This window comes from Peromyscus maniculatus, chromosome 4 (genome assembly GCF_049852395.1).
Source record: "Peromyscus maniculatus bairdii isolate BWxNUB_F1_BW_parent chromosome 4, HU_Pman_BW_mat_3.1, whole genome shotgun sequence".
Classification (NCBI taxonomy): Eukaryota; Metazoa; Chordata; class Mammalia; order Rodentia; family Cricetidae; genus Peromyscus; species Peromyscus maniculatus.
The window spans coordinates 102227054-102245811 of record NC_134855.1 but is presented as its reverse complement, the minus strand read 5'-3'; the positions used below and the strand labels follow the sequence as shown (position 1 = coordinate 102245811).

At 41.3% G+C, this 18758-nt stretch overlaps 1 protein-coding gene across 14 annotated transcripts in view; it reads right to left on the bottom strand.

Annotated features, from left to right (window-relative positions):
- Sema6d (semaphorin 6D) overlaps positions 1-18758 on the bottom strand; it is a 569376-nt gene that overhangs the window by 215518 nt on the left and 335100 nt on the right. The gene's annotated exons all lie outside the window — the stretch shown is intronic.

The following is an 18758-nucleotide window of genomic DNA, read 5'->3' as shown; positions in this document are numbered from 1 at the left end:
TATAGGCAATTGCTAGCATGCCCAGATATTTAAAAAAACAAAAACAAAAACATGGGTGTGGGGATTCAAACTTAGGCCTTTGAGCTTGAAGAAGTGTTCTTACCCCATGAGTCATATTCCCAACCATAAAGGTACATTAATTTTAATAAATCTCATTTGTCACTTTTTTCTTTTATGGCTTTTGTTTTCAGTGTGGATTGCAGAATTCACTGATTGGCCACAGCTTATGAAACTTTTCTTCTAGGTATTTTATTGTTCTTATATTTCAGATCTATTGTGCCTTTCATTTGGTTCTTATCTTTACAAAACTGTGTCTAGTTGTCCTAGGCTATGGAACAGACTGCTGAACTTTCTTCCCAGTCTTGCTGCAAGCCAGTTGTCAGGTGTATGTCAGTTTCTGGACTCTCCACTCTTGCTCACTGTCTATCTCTATGTCAATTCCAACTTAATTACTGTGGTTTTTGACATCCTCACACTAGGAAGAATCAGTTATCCAATTCTGTTTTTTGTTTTGTTAAGTATTCTTTTACATTTGGGGATAAGTTTTTCAATTTCTATTTTTCAAATTATTCTAATGACATCTGAAAAGTTGCACTGAATGTATAGATCAATTTGGTGATAAATGGCATCATAAAAGTATTGATTCTTCAGATCTATAAAATGACAAATTCTGTTGTGATTCTCTGCATTAACCATCATCTCCTGCACAATCCTCTGATGAGGTCTGAGAGCTGCACTAATCTATTGGTAGAGAGACAGGAATTTAGATAGCAGTTTGATGCTATGTACTCCAGCTGAATAATACCAGTAGGTTTATTCCTGGGACCTATGAGCTCCCCAACCATTGATTCCTGGCAAGATTTATAGTATTTGTCATATATTTGCTACTGTGGAGTAGGCCTTGGATCCAAGCAGAAAGCAGTTGGTTACCCCATAACATCCACACCACTGTAGCACCCAGGAGTAAATCTTGCCACATCAGTTATTAGTGTAGTTTACACACGTAGGTAAAGACTATTAATGACTTCTGTTCACCAGCAGCCTGCACAGTACCTCAAAGTACTATGATAGGTAGCCAGCAGGCAAGGAAGCCTCCAAGTCAGTCTAGCTTGATTTCTTTAAGTCTTCTGACTAAACTATGTGGTCTCTTTAGCAATAGGCTCTGACCATCAAGTTCTGGCATACAATCAATGGCTATTGCCTGGATTGTTTTGAGGGTCTGTGGCACACCCCAACCAAAAACTGGAGGGAAGGTGTCCTGCACCTGGCATTGGACTTATTTGGCAACCTAAGGCTTCTGGGACGAGCATTATTGCCTGTGTAGGATAACCCCAATTAAACTCCTTTATAAACACACACACACACACACACACACACACACACACACACACACACACGTAAATATATGAAAATACTTAAATATTTCTGGGTCTGTATTACCTCACTCAGAACAATATTTTCTAGTTCCAGCCATTTACTTGCAAATTTTAGTTTTCTTTACAGCTGACTAAAATTCCATAGGCAACATAGGATAACATCTTAGTTATTCATTCATCAGTTGATAGATATCTAGACTGAATTAATGTACTAGCTATTGAGAATGCAGCAGTTATGAACATGAATGAGTATGTGCTCATTCTGAAGTAGGAAATAGAGTCCTTTGAGTCCATATGAGTGGGTGATATGATAAATCTATTTCTAGTTTTTTGAATAACTGCCACACTGGTTTCCATAGTGGCTGCACCCGTTTTCACTCCCACCAACAGTGTCTGAGGGCTCCTGTTCCCCACATCCTCACCAGTGTTTGTTACCTTTTGTTTTCTTAATCTTAACCAGTCTGACTGGGGTAAAATGAAATCTCAAAGCGGATTTAATTTGTATTTTCCCAATGGCTAAGCATACTGACTGAACACCTTTTAAAGTATTTCTTATCCATTTGTACTTTTTCTGAGAACTCTTTGTTCGAAGTACAGAGAATAAGTATCAGTAGAATGCTCAGGCACAAATGGGACACTGTGTCACCCCCAACCCTAAGCCCAAGGGACCACTGGGTGTGAGGGAGCATAAACGTTTTAAGAGTCAGAAGTCATGGAGGACTAGAGCAAAAGAATATCCTCTGGGCATGACAGGATCACTGTGCTCAAACCTACAGCATCTGTGCTTGCCTGCAGAAGACGTAGCCAAGATCGAGCCATCCAACACTCCAAACAAGAAGTGGGGAGGAGCACAAGAGCCCCCATTGCTAAGTGAGAAGCAGTTGATAGTTCCTGGAAGAGGGAGAATCAGTTTCCTCTAAGGGTGTGTCCCCTGGTAGGTCAACCATGTTCCCGGGGATGGCTCCATATCCATGAGTATATGGGGCAGCAAACGCTGGATTTTGGTGAGTTATTACAGAAAGGAGTGGGGGAGGAGAACAAAAATGAAGTTGGGAGGGAGTGGGATGGGATGGATCTGGGTGAAGTTAGAAGAGAGTAGGAGGTGAACATGATCAAAATACATTGTATGAAACTCACAAAAAATCAATAAAATAAAATTTTAATGAAAAAATTCTTTTTGATCATATCTTTCAAATGTTTCCTAACAAGTTTGTAGTTTTTATTTAATAAATCTTATACTTATTTTTATTTTTATCTAATTTGGTTTTTAAAGCAGACTTAATTATGAAACCCATACTTGACTCAAAATTGTCACCATCTCACCTTAATTTTTTGAGTCCTGGCATTACAGGCATGCATTACCAAGGTTTGATCCTCAGTACTGTATAAACGGCTGTGAGGTGGGAAGCAGGAAGATCAGGAGTTCAAGGCCATCTTAGGCTGCATCAGAGTCTGAGGCTATCATGGGCTAAATGATAGTCTATGTTAAAAAAATGATTTCTTTAATTTTTCTTTTCTTCTCCCCTGTATTAGTTTCTGGTTCGCTGTAGCAGCATGGCATACACTGAGTAGCACTAACAACATAAACCTGGTATCTTACAGAGCTAAAGCATAGACTAGTGAAACTGAGTTGCTGACAACGTTAACGCCTTCTGAGGGATGGGAGGAGAGTCTTTTCATCCCTCTCCTTCACCTTGCCTAGGTGTCCCCTGTCCTCTGGATCCTCTCACCTTTGCTCTCCACATGCCTTTCCCTGTGTCCCAAGTCCCCCAAGAAAAGCACCAGTCGCACAGGACACGGGCTAACCATCCCTTCTTAGCTTGCCACCGAAGATGCTGGTTTTGAATGAAATCACATTCACAGGGGCAGAGAAACAGGATTTTTAACATACTGTTGATGCTCATGGTCCAGTCCCTGTCTCTTTCATTTTCTCCCCTCCTACAGAACTCCTGTGGCTCTATGCTTGATGTTGTTCCATGGTGCTTTGGGACTGTTCAGTTTTCTTCAACATTTTACTCCATCTTCTCCAGACTGGGGGGCCTCTGTGGATTTGTCTCACCATCATCATTTCCCTTCTGCCTCAAATCTGTTCTTTGTCTCTTTCTTAAATGCTTAAACTTCAGATATTGTGTTTTAAACTCTAGAATTCCTTGTTCTTTTCTAGTAATTTCTACTTCTTATTTGTTGAATAATTGTCACCAAGATTTCTTTTTTTATTTAATTTCTTTTTCATTTTATATACCAACCACAGTTCCTCCTCCCTCCCCTCCTCCAGCTCACCCTGTCCTTTCTCCCCACCCATCCACTCCTCAGAGAGGGTAAAGCCTCCCTTTGGGAGTCAACAAAGTCTGGCATACCAAATTAAGGCAGGTCCAAGGCCTGCCCCTTGCATCAAGGCTAAGCAAGGTGTCCCACCATAGGGATTGGGTTAAAAAAAGCCAGTTCATGCACCAGGGATAAATTCTGGTTCCAAGGCCAAGGGCCTCACAAACAGATCAAGCCACATAACTGTCACCCACATTCAGAGGGCCTAGTTCATTCCCATGTATGTTCCCCAGCTGTCAGTCCAGAGTCCATGAACTCCCACTTTATTTAAAAAAAATTTAAAGAACTTTATTTCCTTCATCAAATTTATTATTTTTAATTTAATTTAATTGTGTATATGGGTGTTTTGCCTGAATGTATGTATATGTACCATGTGACTACAGTACCTGTGGAGTCCACAAGAGGTGTTTAATATTCTAGCCCAGGAGTTACAAACAGTTGTAAACCTATGTGTGAGGTCTGGGACTTGAACCCAGGTCCTCTGGAAGAACAGCCAGTGCTCATAGTCATTGAGTAGTGCCCATAGCACCATCAAATTTATCTTTAAAAGTAGTATTGACTTTCTTTCCTGCTGAATCCAAAAATCTAGTGACAATCAGAAATCCTCTTTCTGAATGATGTCTTCTCCTCTGACTATGGACACAGTCTCCTGAAGTTAGGTTTTGAGATGTTTGGGCAAATGCACCTTGGGGAAGGCACTGAGGAAACTTGGGAGTTCTGATTCATGCTTAAAAATTGGTATTTTGTTCTTGTTTTGTTTGCCTAGTAATTTAAATAAATTATATATCTAAAGTGTCTGTTCTCTGTAGGCTAAAGCTACCAGTGTCCCTACTCAGTGTTACCGACATTTGGTGCTTTCCCAGTAACTCCCTTGCTCCCTAGGAATCATCCCTGTATTTGTTTAAGTTAGAGTTCAGGAAAAGGTTAGTCAAAAGTTATTCTGAAATCCCTGGAGCCTACAAGGCTTCCTTCCATTCTGCTAGTGGACCTGGGTATAGACTTGGAAACATGTTCAAATTTTAGTCTATTTTTAGGTTGATTCTAGCTTTTGCTTTTCTTCTGGGCTGTCTTCTGTTTCTTATGAGAATGTGGGAGTGTGAGAGTGTTCAGTTGACTAGGCATTTCTGGGTGTCTTGAATTTCCTCCTATAGGTTCTTCCTATACATTGGAACTACTTTCCTGTTAATCTTGTGCATATGTAGGACACACACAATCACCTCCCAGAACTGCCTATATATATTTTTAATCTCTCTGTAGTGTAATTCATGGCTTTTTTCAATCAGGACTTTAGCATTAGGACAACATGGCCTCAGAGCTGCTCAGGTTACTAAGCTGATTATATTAGCTCTCAGTGTTCTAATATGTGTCATTCTCCAGCACGGATGGAAAGCTGCTGTACCTGAACGACTGTGTCTGAGGATTTTTCAGTTTTGTTGTTGTTTGGTGGAGGGAGACTGCTTATATCTCTATTCTGTTACCCTCGAAGAGAATGCTTTCCTTTCAACTCTTCCTAAATCTTATCTTTGATTTCCTCAGCACTGTGTATTGGTTGTATGGTATCCTTAAGACAATGCACATTTTTTTTCTTTTTTCCCAGAAACTCTTGACTCCAGCAACTTGGCAGACAGGCTAGATTAATTCTGGAGATGCCTTAGCCAAACAAAATGGATAGAAACTTTCAGTATCAAACTATTAATGTAGTCACAGAAAGCAATAAATTCTCTCGATGTCATAACTTCTCCTCTGCAAATCATTTGCTACTATAGACTTTTCAAGATCATTTTTTTTTGTTTTTGTTTCTCTGTGTGGTTTTGGTGCCTGTCCTGGATCTCACTCTGTAGAACCAGGCTGGCATCCAACTCACAGAGATCCACCTGGCTCTGCCTCCCGAATGCTGGGATTAAAGTCATGTACCACCACTGCCTGGTGATTATTGTTCTTTATAAAGTCTTCCTAATTACTCACATCACTCTGGTTTCCTCTCTTTCATTCTTGGGTTCTAACTTATGCCATTACTTTTGGGGATTATGTTGATTATATTATGTTCATCTCCTAACTATTCTTTTGTACATTATTCTGTCTTATGCCCACAGGGAGATGATACTTATTGAAGGCAGAAATGAAAGTAATATTTGCCATGTCCCATAGATTTTATTGAAATATATATGTATATTTCATAACACACACACACACACACACACACACACACACACACACACACACACACACACACACCACACAGCCAGTGCACTATTTAGATTTAGTAGGCTGAATTGAAGAGTTTCAAGTGAATGTTTGCCTGATGAGTAGTAGTGCCCTATGCTTTGACAACAGCTGGTAACATAAAAAGATACATATGTTTTTACTTTTCTCTTTACCTCATACACTTTTGTCTAGTTCACCTTACTTTTCAAGTCTGTGTTAACAGCTTTCTTCAAGGATCCTTTTCTCAGTTCCTCCTTGAACATGGGCAAATGATCCCCACCACCTGTGTTATTTGCATTTTCTGTCCTGCACTACAATTTCTTACGTATATTACTTTTCTTATTTGTCATGAGTATCATTGTTGGGCAGGGATTTGTCTCTGAAATCCCATTCTCAGGGGTTGGATGTAATGGTATAGTAGATTTGGTACTCATAGAATGAATTAATGAATGCTTGAGCTCATTCTTGGCATCATACATTTGACTTAGTTTATAAAATTCGGTGGTTGAAATGGAGAAAACGCCATATACATTCGGAGTCAGTGTTGGAAGGAAGCTCAAACTTGTCCTTTTTCACACCAGTTCCCTGAGGACTGTGGGTGAGGAGAGGGGTTTCTGGTTGTCAGGCCAGGGAGGCATCATGGTTTTGCCACCCCTCCGTTCAAGGATGCAGAGTGAAACTGGCTTCAGTTTCAGCAACTCTGTGTTTCCTTAGAATTCCAAGTTTCCTTGAGGACTTTTCTTTATATCGTGGATTTTGCATTGGCACCCTTTCCCGAGCAACAGAACAGCTGACCTTGCATCCACTGGTGAGTGACAAATGAACGGGGCTGCTCTAATGCAGTTACCAGGTCTAACAACCCAAGCTCTTTCTTTGATGAAAAGATGTTACCAGACTCCAATGTATTGACTGGCCTTAACAAGGGAGTAAATTTAAAACCAACAAGAAAATGCAAACCTGATGTGATTTCCCTAACACAAACAGGGAACAAATGAACCCCATTCTCTGTGAAGTGTGTAGCTACTAAACTTTAATGATAGTATCAGTTCTGCTTGATGAGGGCAGTAGTGAGTCTTCGGTTCATCTATTATAGAGATTGCAATTCAAGCTGACTTCACTGCACTTGGCAGGTGGCCGAGCATTAACCAGTTAATGCAGGCCATATTCAAGCTGTACTTAATGAAGGCAGTGCCCAAGACATCAACTTCAAGCAAAGGCTTATCTACATCTTTGCTTTGGACTTAACGGCAGGGCTCTGTGTTTGCAAGGGTTGTTGATGTTTCAAAGCATGTTAGCCTCAAATTAAAAAAAAAAAAGGAAAAGTAAAATCAAAATTATAGGGTGTCTAAATTAAGTAGCAGACTATCAAATCTGCATTTTCATATTAAGATGGGGAGGGTCTTTTGCAAAATAAAGCTAACAAAGTACCTGCTGCCAGGAGGACATTGACAGAGATGGACACAACTCATCTCTACAGTGCATAGAAAACACTATAGAATTCCTCGTGGGCATCTTGCCCTTTACCCATTCTCCCCTCTGAGCTCTACTGACTCCTCAAGTGTTAGGAATACTGCAACTTTCAGTTGTTGAGAATGCATTACGTGGTTGCCCCTTCCAAATGCTCCTCATGTCTCCTGTAATCATGATAGTCCTTTATAAGCTAAGCATAGCTGTGTGCATTTTAGTGATGAGGTCCTCAAGACTGAACGACTAAACGACACAGCAGTAATACAGTCACATAGCTGTAATAGGTCAAGGTAGGTTTTTGGCACTTGATGGCCTCTGCACTTAACCTCCTGAGCTAACGCTTTCAATCTTGATTTTTGACTTTGGATGCGCTGAAGACAATCCTTTCACTAGCATTTTCTACCTTCTCTGTTCGGATCATAAGGAGAGTAAACAGCCCTGTAATAGTCTCTCTGCTGAAAAAAAGGAAAGCGACATAGCACAGCTTAGCAGTCTGAGAAGGGATTGTCTTAATTAGGGTTACTATTATTGTGATGAAGCATCATAACCAAAAACAACGTCAGGAGGAAAGGGTTTATTTATATTATACATCCTGAATCACACTCCCCTGAGGGAAGTCAAGGCAGGAACTCAAATTGGGCAAGAACCTGGAGGCAGGAGCTGATGCAGAGGCCAAAGAGGAGTGATGCTCACTGGCTTGCTCCTCATGGCTTGCTCAGCTTGCTTTCTTATAGAACCCAGGACCACCAGCTCAGGGTGGGCTCTCCTACATTAATCACCGATTAAGAAAATGCCCTGTGGGCCTGCCTACAGTCACATCTTGGGGAGCATTTTCTCACTGAGGGTCCCTCCTCTCAGATGACTATCGCTGTGTCAAGTTGACATAAAAACTAGACAGCACGGGGACTTTGCTAGCTCTTCTCATTTAGTTCTGGGTGGTCATATTACCTTTAGGAAGTTATCCATGCTGAACACGTCTCTAACATGGCCTACAGACAATGACTAAAACAATAGAAAGCCAAGAACTATCTTTTATCCATATAACGTAAGTAGTGCACACTGGGTATCTCACATGCAAATAAGCAACACAAACAAATGCGCATTTGGATATGAAATTCTCACAAAATTCATTTCCTAGTCTAGTTCATGTGCTTATCTTTGCTATTCATTATACACTGTTATAATGTTAAGGAGAAAAAGCAGAGAATACAATTTTATCCATGCTATGATTACAAGCAGGAAGAATTATGTCCGCATATGGAGAATATTTGGAAGAGAGTGCAAAATGTAGAAATGGAAATTTGTTGGTGTGGTGGGATTCTGCGATAATTTTCCTTTCCCCTTTGGATTCCCATGAAAGATATTGTTGTGCTGTTTGTGCAATAAATAAATTTTAAAAGAATAGCAGTGAATCCCAATTAAAAATAAAACATGGAAGGTATGTGCCAACACCAACAGGAATCATAAGCGTAGCATTTCTCTTTCTGCAGGAAGTCTGGCTCCTAATGAGGTCCTCATTCTCCCTGACACAATACACAGTCAGTCTGTATTGTAGGAAGGATGTGTTGATGAGGGTCATCCTGACATGTGAGAGATAAGAGGCCAGAGGCTACCACCAGCTACTGAACTGGAATTTTTCCTGTTATTTTTGGGTTTGGGGAGCTGATTGAAGTCAATAACTGGTAATGTCTACAATGAAAGTATCTTTATAGCTCCCAAAGAAGAACTTCACCCAAATTATAGCCATCACCCACCATGAACAATAGTGCTCCAAGATCTAAACTGGTGGCTTGCTATGTAGGAACCCCCTAGTAAAAAAATCTTGGGATTTTTTAGGAATACACAGACTCTGGCCCCTCAGATTTTCTGAATCAGAAACTCAGCAACCTGAGTTTTAATAGCTTTTCCACATAACTCTAATGTTTAGTGGATTTTGAGAGCCACCTCTGGTAGTCACAGTTGAGGTGATTGACTAGGAAACACCTATTGTATTAACAGCATCACATTTGGGTATGCCTGTAGGGTGCTTCCAGAGAGGTTGAACTGATTGCGGAGAATCATTCTGAGTGGGTATAACATCCTGGGGTATAACATCCCAGGCTGAATGAGTAGGGGAGGGGCAATCCATCTTGCACCAGAATGTACCTCTGTCTGCCACCTGGCTGCAGATCCAATGTGACCAGTCACCACCATGCCTTCCTGTCACTATGCACCCTCAAACCATGGGCTGAAATAAAGTCTTCCTTCATTTGGTTGTTTTGATCTGGTATTTTGACACAGCAATAAGAAAGTAACTCATACCGTCCCTACTATGAAATTCTTGTATTTTCAAGAAGTGGTCATGTAGTTCATATAACTCATTTTACTGTTTCAGGTTAAAACAATGAGAAGCATCAAAATATAATGTGTGACCCAGAAGCAGTCATCTAAAGAGATTGTTATTAGCATATTAGCTGAAGAAAATGCACTGGTTTGTCCTGGACAATTGGTGTCACTGAGGTTTGGAAGTGGGAATTCAGCAGAGACTGAGAGCAGATTTGGGGGGATGAAGCAGGGTTCTGGGAGGCAGAGGCTGTTACTCAGCTGTGAGCTTCAGATGAGTCTTCAGGACAGTCTTGAGGCAGGTAAGGTAGGGTCCAGCAAACCTTACAGTTCATAGACTACGTAATCAGGGTCTCACTCATCAACAGCAGCTCAGCATCCTGCTGGGGAAGTGGCTCACAGCTACCTCCACCTGTTGTATGTAAACATTGGTGCATCCATTCTCTACACATAGATTAGGGATTGGCATTTAAAATGGGCCTGTCAGGGCACCAGATTTCATATGCAAAAAAAAAAAAAAAGAAAGAAAAAAGAAAAGAAAAAAAGAAATGCTGGTGTTTTCAATCAGAGCAAACATAATGTACCATTCTAATCTTCATTAGTAATTACGAATCATTTATCCTGGATTGAGCCCCACTGGGCATGGTCTCACCCTAGACTCACCATACCCACCCTGAGTACAAGAGACCTGTGCTGTAGCTCCTTTTCACTGATGGCTTGTGAGAGAAAACACACAGAAGTGCCACATCCCAAACAGAACTTCCCTGTGACCTGTCGTCGTCGATGCCACCCACAACCGTACACAGTGGAGGACAGAAAGGTCTGTGCTTCTCCCGAGTCGTGTCACTGTTCCCTATCTGAGCGTCACTTTAGGTTTGACTATGCAGCTACAAGTTTTAGCAAAGATTAATTGGAGCTGACAAGACGATGAAAACTAAGCTTTCTTGGGAAAGGAAAACTGAATGTTGAAACCATTGGTTTGTAATTTTGCTCTACATAGGCAGGATCAACCCTAGACCAATCTATGTTGCCTGGATTTGGTTCTGTTCTGCCCTAACTCTATCCTCTCACACATAGATCACCCTTCTGAGAGTGGCAGCCATCCTGTCTCCTGCCTACCATAGTTAATCCCCTCCCCCATAACCTGCATCCACATCCTCCCCCTTTCCTCCCACCAAGGAAGCACACACGCTTCCTGCCTCTGGCCTTGTCACTAGGCAGATGAGTTCAGAAGATGGATTCAAGTTGGAGGCGTATGGAAGTTCAGACACCACCTCCACCATACCCTTGTTGGTCGGCTTTTCCAGTCACAGCAGCACAGGAGATGAAAATGAGAAGGAGCCAGAGAGCACTCAAGGCTGCTGTTGTGCGGATGAACGTAGGTAGGATTTGACTCCCTTTCCTACACGTCTCTGTACTTGGCCGCATTCCATCTTTCTCTTCTGCTCACTCTCTACGTTACCTCTGTTTCTCTAAAGTAGGCTGCCAAAATGCACAGTGCACTTGTAGTGCCCTATCCTGAGGCAGTTTTTTCTGTTGGGGCTTGTATGTCTCCACTAACTACATGCTTAAAGGTAACCTACTTTTTAATAACAGGGTTCAGAAAAGACCCCCAGGACAATCTGTTTGTTCACAAATATTTTACCATTTTCCTTGTTCTTAAGAAACAAGATGGAATTCATAAACATTTTATTTTTTTTTCATTTTCATCAAACAAGATGGAAATAAAATAGGAAAAGAAATGCTTTGACCTTGCACTAAATGAAGCCAGACCTCTACACCAAACACAATTTCAACTTCATTTCTAATCATGATGTTAATGCCCTTTTACCTGCCTTGGTGTTTCAAGTTCAATATTCACTGGTCCAATACATCAGTGGTTTTAAAAGGGCTCTTCCAGAAGGAAATGTGAGCTGTTTGCAGGGCTATCCCACACCAGCAGGAAGGAAAAGGGTGATAGGCTGATGGGCGTGGGTGTGGACGGAAGGTGTTTTACGCAGCCCACTGGGAAATCATCACTTGAGAAAACAATTTTACAGCCGTATAGTTAAATTAACTGGGTAGTTGGAGGCAATTATGTGATAAAGTAAAAATATTTATGCTCTTTAGAGCTCTAAAACTGTCATTTGAAGTGTGACAAATTTTGAAGCAATTTCACCTGCAACTTTTGAAAGCGTCTGTGACTCAGGGCATAAAATTGAAATAGGTTGCCAGTGTGAAAGAAAACCAAGTCAGTCTCTATGTCGTGATTCCGCTCGAATTTTGTGCGCATAGAATGTCTCCTAGTCATACTCGCTAATGTCAAACTTCCTAAGCTCAGAAGGTTTGTTTTCTAAACAAGCCCTATTTTTGAATGTAAGATTCAAGCATGTTATCACCTCTGATAAATGTTAAATATATATATATACATACATATATATATATATATATATATATATATATATATATATATATATATATATATATATATAAAAGCACGGGCAGGGATACATATCACTCTGCTTGGTTCTGTGCTATGTGATGTGTGTGTGTGTGTGTGTGTGTGTGTGTGTGTGTGTGTGTGTGTGCTTGTTTGTACATGTGTGTGCATGTGTGCAATATTGTTGATAAGCATAGGCTCACTTTCTCCTATTTCTTCACTGTTGGAAGCTGCAATAAGAATCATGAGCCATGAAAAAAAGCCACCTCCTCTCACAGCTTCCATGAAGCCAATCTGTCATTGCCCCTACAAGTGTTGTTACTGCCAAAGTCCATTTCCATTCTCACACAGCTGTATGCACATGGTGTGTTTTCCTAAGTCCTCTCTGTGGTGTCTACTTGGTGCTGCTTTGTAGATCCTCTACCATCATTTATCTGTAATGCTGTTTTTATTTTTTGAGATTATAATTACAGCATCCATTTCTCCCTTACTTCCCTCCCTCCAAACCCTCTCATGTATCCCTCCTTCTTTCTTTCACATTTATGGCCTCTTTTCCTTTAATTGGTGTGTGTGTGTGTGTGTGTGTGTGTGTGTGTGTGTGTGTGTGTATGTTACTTGTATGTATATGTTTTCAGAGTTAATCTTTTTTTGGTATGGGATAACCAATTGGTGTGCTCTTCCTTCTCTGGGAAAGATGTCTTCTCCAGCTCTCAGCATTCCTTAGCCACTTGTCACTCTTTTTCTAGGGTTATGGCCTCTTTTCTCTTCTGCGTTAGCATGTCTATTGGTGTCTAGTATTGCGGTACTGGAGACCTCGCCATCTACCCAGGACTAGTGAAGTCACAAATCTTGGAGACTCTAATACTTCCACCTTACTAAACCAGCACAGTCCCTGACTACATTCTCAACATTTGCCCTCGAATCCACAGAGAGTGGAGGGCTCACCCCTCAGTAAGTCATTAAGGAAATTCCTCTTTACAGCAGACAGAGACTATTATAGAAAATCACAACTGATCAGAATACAGTTATGGAGTACGGTCCCAACTGACACAGCTCCAGCACCACTCCCACACCTGAAGCTCAGGGGTCACCGTGAAAGAGAGGGCAGGCAGACTGTAAAGCCAGAGGAACAGGGAATTTTCTGTGAGATTGTGTCTCCTTGAAATGTCCGAAGCTACACCCATGTAGTCTCTCCAAAATGACTGCCTAAACTTGACCATCATTTTAATAGGTTGAAAGTTATTCATCTGAATGGCTACATCGTTATTCAAAATTCTTCTATTCTAGGCACTTTGGTGGTATTCAGTATCTCACAATGGTACATAATGCTGTGACAAACACTTCCATGCTTTTGGTTTCTCTTTCTTTATTCTATCTTTTTTCTCAGTGTGGATTTCACAAGTGATTACCATAATAGAACGGATGCACTTTTTTTTTTTTTTAGTTTTTGATACATAGGGTCAAATTGTTTTTCAAATTTCCATACTTCTAGTCATACATAAATTCACTTGTCTCTATGTGTCTATCCATTTCATAGCAATAGGATTATATGGTTTTGATGACATTATTCATAATTTTGATGCATTTACTGTGGCTCTGCTTGAAGAATTTTTTTTTTTTTGTTCCTCCAGCTTTAATAGATGCTGGCACCACAACCTCCATAGACAGATGTATGCAGAGAAGAGCACACATACAGTCTCAGACGGGAGAGTTGGTAAAGAGCGGCAGCCTTACTCAAAGGTTTGCCCTGCTGCATTAGAAGCATGAAGGTGTGAAGGCGAAATCGAATGCAAGGAACCCAAAATTCACACGGAGTTCAGCATCTTCTTTCTCATCCATTAGCTCCTCTTTCCCTACTTTCATTACGTTCATTCAAGATTCCAGGTCCAAGGCTAAGGGCATTCTCTTTTATTCAGGGTAGGACACCAGCCCTTGTGTATTAATGTTTTCTCTCTCTAACTTTTGTCATTGGCTGACTGACTCTGAAAATCACAGCGAATATATATATATATATATATATATATATATATATATATATATATATGTATATGTGTGTGTGTGTGTGTGTGTGTGTGTGTGTGTGTTCAGTCCACCCCTATAACCTACTAACACACAGCCAGCCATGGCACCTTGTATGGGTGGAGACACTGGAATGAAGATAAGCAAGGGAAATAAGTGCTGTCCTAATGGCCAGACAATAAGCTCCCACCAATACAGTTCAAGAGCTGTGGCTATATAATCATGAGCGAATGGGTCAGAACCAGAAACTCATTTCACACAGGTCATTCAGGAGCTCAAGACAGAAATAAGTTTGAATCAATGCAATCAAAAGGTGAAAACCTCCTTATCGCTGAAGGTGCCAGGTCTGAGGCTTTGCAAGGTCCCACTTGGGCTAGCTCTCACAAACACCTCCAGACTTTAGCCTATTATATATGATGACTCTACTCAAATCTTCCTTGTGATCTTACAGAGATTTTATGATTATTTCATAGGGAATGTAGACTTTTAGAAGGGATAATGACATATTTTTCTATTTTCTCCCATATAGAATTTGGTGTCTACTTTGGTTACGTTTCTCCTTGTGATGAGTGTCAGTTCCTTTGGGTTATAGCATAGTGGTTTCGAAAAAGGCTTGAGAAAATAATACAGGCACAGTGCACCGATGAAAACTTCTTGGAAATGAGCTGGGAGGCTTCCATGACACAGCCCCCTGACTTAGGGAGGTATGATAGTCCATTGTGTTAGAATTGAGCCCGGGAGAGTGAATGAATGGGGCTTCCACAGCACAGCTGATGGGCTATGAGAATGGACATGGTCCTGCAGGTCCTCTTGAGCACAGAATCAGATTTATTGGCAACAGTCGCGTTCTGACATTAAGGAACACATTTCACACCCTAGAGAAAAGGTGCTGCTTCCTGTCAAGGCTGTGCCCCGAAACTAACCACAGGCAGAACAGGTAGCGCCATGTTATTTGCTGTTTGCTGGACAGTCCTGGGAGGACAGCGATCAAGACAGCTCCCATCCCCTTTTTAGTTCGTCCTCTCCTCTTCCCTCCCATGTTAGAAAATGATGATGTTGGCTTGATTCCACATCATTTACATTAAAATAGAAGGACCCAGAGAAGATACGTTTATTCTCCCTTGATATAAATTATGTGAACATCAGAACACGAAAGGAGCCAGACATAGGAGTGCACACCTGTTATCCCTGGCACTTGGAAGGCAGAGGCAGGAGACTGGAGAGTTTGAAGCTGCTCTAGGCTACATAGTGAGACCTTGTCTCCAAAATCAAAACCCAATCACAACAAAGCAAAACACAAAGCGCCTTGGAAAAAAAAAAGAGAGAGAGAGAGAACCTAGCTCTGGATTTTATTTTGCTCGGTCACTTCTGCTCATTCTCCTTGAATTTTAGCTTCTCATACTATAATCAAAATGAAATGTCTTGAAATGTTATGAAGCACCATAAAACCTCCCATATTCTACCAAGCGAGTCAGGAGTCAGCACTGGACAAAGAGACTGCTCCTCCCTGTCTATAAAGAGAACTTAAAACATCTACAGATCACCTTTAGGATGAAAGGAGCTGGGAGGGGAATTTTCTATGACATTGCCACTAGGTTCTGTGCAACAGTCCCGGGTTCACAGTGAAGGAAACCGAGTCTCCCCACTTCTAGAGCTTCATTTATTTTCAAAAAATTTACAGAATTTGGACAAGAGGAGAAAAGGTTAGTAAAGTCAATACCCAAAGTTTTACAAGTCTAAAAGCCAGTTTACTACTTGCACGTGGTTAGGCCATCTTGATGGGCTGTGTTCTTTGGTAGTACACAAGTGAATTCAGTTAGCTGTGCACAAATAAACCCCACAATGAGAAATCTGCTGGCATTCTCGCTCTTCTCCTCCCAGGTCCTACTGAAAACATTGATTTCATCTAAGATGGAGTTAAGAAGACCCTTTTCCCAAACCTCCACGCTGTGAAATGGATTGTAGAAGGTGTGCAGTGCTTTCGTGCCCGGGTACAGTTTTCAGGCAGGGAAGCAGGCAGCACTGGAGAAAAATAAGGACCCCGGAGGTAGCGGGAGCAGCCACAGTCCTCTCTGTCACCGCTCTGTGAAAACAGGTGCTGTTAGGACCCGCGGGAGTCACGCCTTCACTTCTGGCTTCTGTCAGAAGGCGGGGAAGTCACTCATGCACACAGCTGACAAATGTCTCGGGTTTCTTCAAGCCAGAAAACCCAACCCCCCCCCCCCCCCCCCCCCCCGAGACCCACGCCGACTGTAGGGTTCCTTGCTATGTTTTCTTCATCATGTGCTGTGGGGGAAAGTACATGGCTGGCTCTACAGGGGCTGGATGATCCTTTGGAAAGCACAGATCTGGGTGAATGGACTCAGACAAAAGCAGAAAAGCCTTGAGCAGCATGTCCTTATGACTCCATGGCCACCCTCGTTAATCTTGATTGTAATGCGGACATTATAATAAATAACAATAGTTATAGACAGTACAGCCTTCTAGGAAGGTCCATTATAATATCATGAGTTTATACAGTATGCATATTTTTAGATTCAAAATTGTGCACATATGTATATATGAGTGTGTGTGCGTGTGCGTGTGCGTGTGCATGTGCGTGTGCGTGTGTGTGTGTGTGTGTGTGTGTGTGTCAAAGTCCCATAATCCAAATTGTTAGTTTCTTGGGGCATACTGAGGATGCTTTCAGTCTGTCAACCACATTTTGGGAGGACTATGTGCTGTCCTCAGAGCATTCAGGCTGTTCTGAAGAATGTCCAAATGGCAACTGGGGTGACTCGGGAGACTCCTGTGAAAGCCGCACTGAAAGAGACCGAGGCTCGCTCCATATTTTCGAACATGTGTGAATTCCCTTGCCTACACTTTGTGTACTTTCCCATTTCTGTTTGCTTCTAGAGAGGAGAGGGCCAAGAAAGAACTGAACTTGGTCCAAAGGGAGGTGTTTCTGGCAGGTGTGCGGGTTTTAAGACAATAAAAGCGTGTAGCAACCAGCAGCCCCCTCAGCCGAGTACCAGCTGCCTGCTAAAGCCTGCTTGGGAAGCATTCTTGGCTTCGGGAACTATGGGGACTCACGTCTGTGTTTCCAGCCATTTGATCTTGTTACCACTTACCCATCACTGGGGATTCCCAACTACTAAATCAGGAAAGTTAGAAAGCTCTTCATTTCACACTGGTCCCTTTCAAGGGTGGCAGGCAGCACACGCTGCCTCATCTGAAGCACATCGTTTTCCTCAAATAGCCAAGGTGAATAAATGGCACATAGATAAAGTGGAATCCAGGGCTAAATGGATCTGCAGTACATATCTGGGGAGGAAAAAACCTTCCACCTCAGAGGTGGGGAATTCTGGATCCTTCCATCTAAACTCAGAACAAATGTAGGTGAGAAAGTGGAGTCATTTCATCTTCTTCATACTGGTTTATGCCTCGAGAGCTGTAGTGAGCTGAAACTTGCCTTCATTTTCATTGAGTTTTTGTAGGCAGGCTGTGGACATTAATAAATGTTCCGATGCACATTTTACAAGGGTTTTTGAGGCCTTGGGCCATTGTAGATGGCTTTCTGAGATTTCCTTTATGCTGTGCGCACATTTTTGAGTTTTAGAGTTAGATTCTATGAGCTTGGTATGTTCAAGTGTAGGTAACTACATGATTGAAACACATCTCTATTAAAGAAGAATAAAGATGGATGAGTGCATTTCCTTCAACTTTATTGGAACTCATCAAGTACTGAATTTTTTTTTAAAGTAGCCAGGAGCCAATATAACTCCAGGAACAGGGGCAATGCTAGAATAACTGTTTCAAATGAAAACATAAGCAAAATCATACTCAAGGTACATAAAAAAAAATTGCTATCAGAATTGGAAAGCCAGACATTTTTGTCTGTACTAGTTTTTCCTCAGCTTTGAACATCATCACAGTAGGCAGTAGCCCCAGAGTGGTTATTCTATGGTTAATGCTGCTTATGTTGCCAATGGTCTTGGAATGACCTTAGGGGGCTAGCAGATTCTGAATTGGGAAGTGTACTTCATCACTTTCCTCTTGAATTTTAGAACTGGGTTAATGTTCCAAGCATATCAGCAAAGTTGCCTCAAAAATAACAACATTGCTAATAAGTATATACATTTCCACAGCTTGATTTAATATAGTTGTCTTTTTAAAAATAAGTTCATGTAAAGTAAGAAGTACCAGTGGAGGTATATTTCTACAGCTGTGATGCTATCGTTGGTTCCTCTGGAGCAGGCTGAGCTGGAAAGAGAATATTTCCATCATCTTGCATCTTCCTCTTGATGTACAAATATTAGACAGGACTAGGTTGAAGTTGCGTGATAGAGCCAAGGTTATTGCCTAGATACTAATTAGCTTTGCACTCGAGACATATGTGAGTCACAGAGGGCACAGAATGCCTCTTCTTCTGACTGGATGCTACATATGCTGTTCTCCAGGGAAATATGAGTATCCATGGTTCAGTACAACCAGTCATCTTTATAGAGATATACAAGAGGACATCCTCCTTCACAATGTATTTTTCTTTCATAGCCAAAAGTGATGAATTTATATATTCTAAAAATAAATGGCTGAAAGAAGTAATACAAGGAGGGTATCTTTTGATCCCATGGTTTTAATTTCTA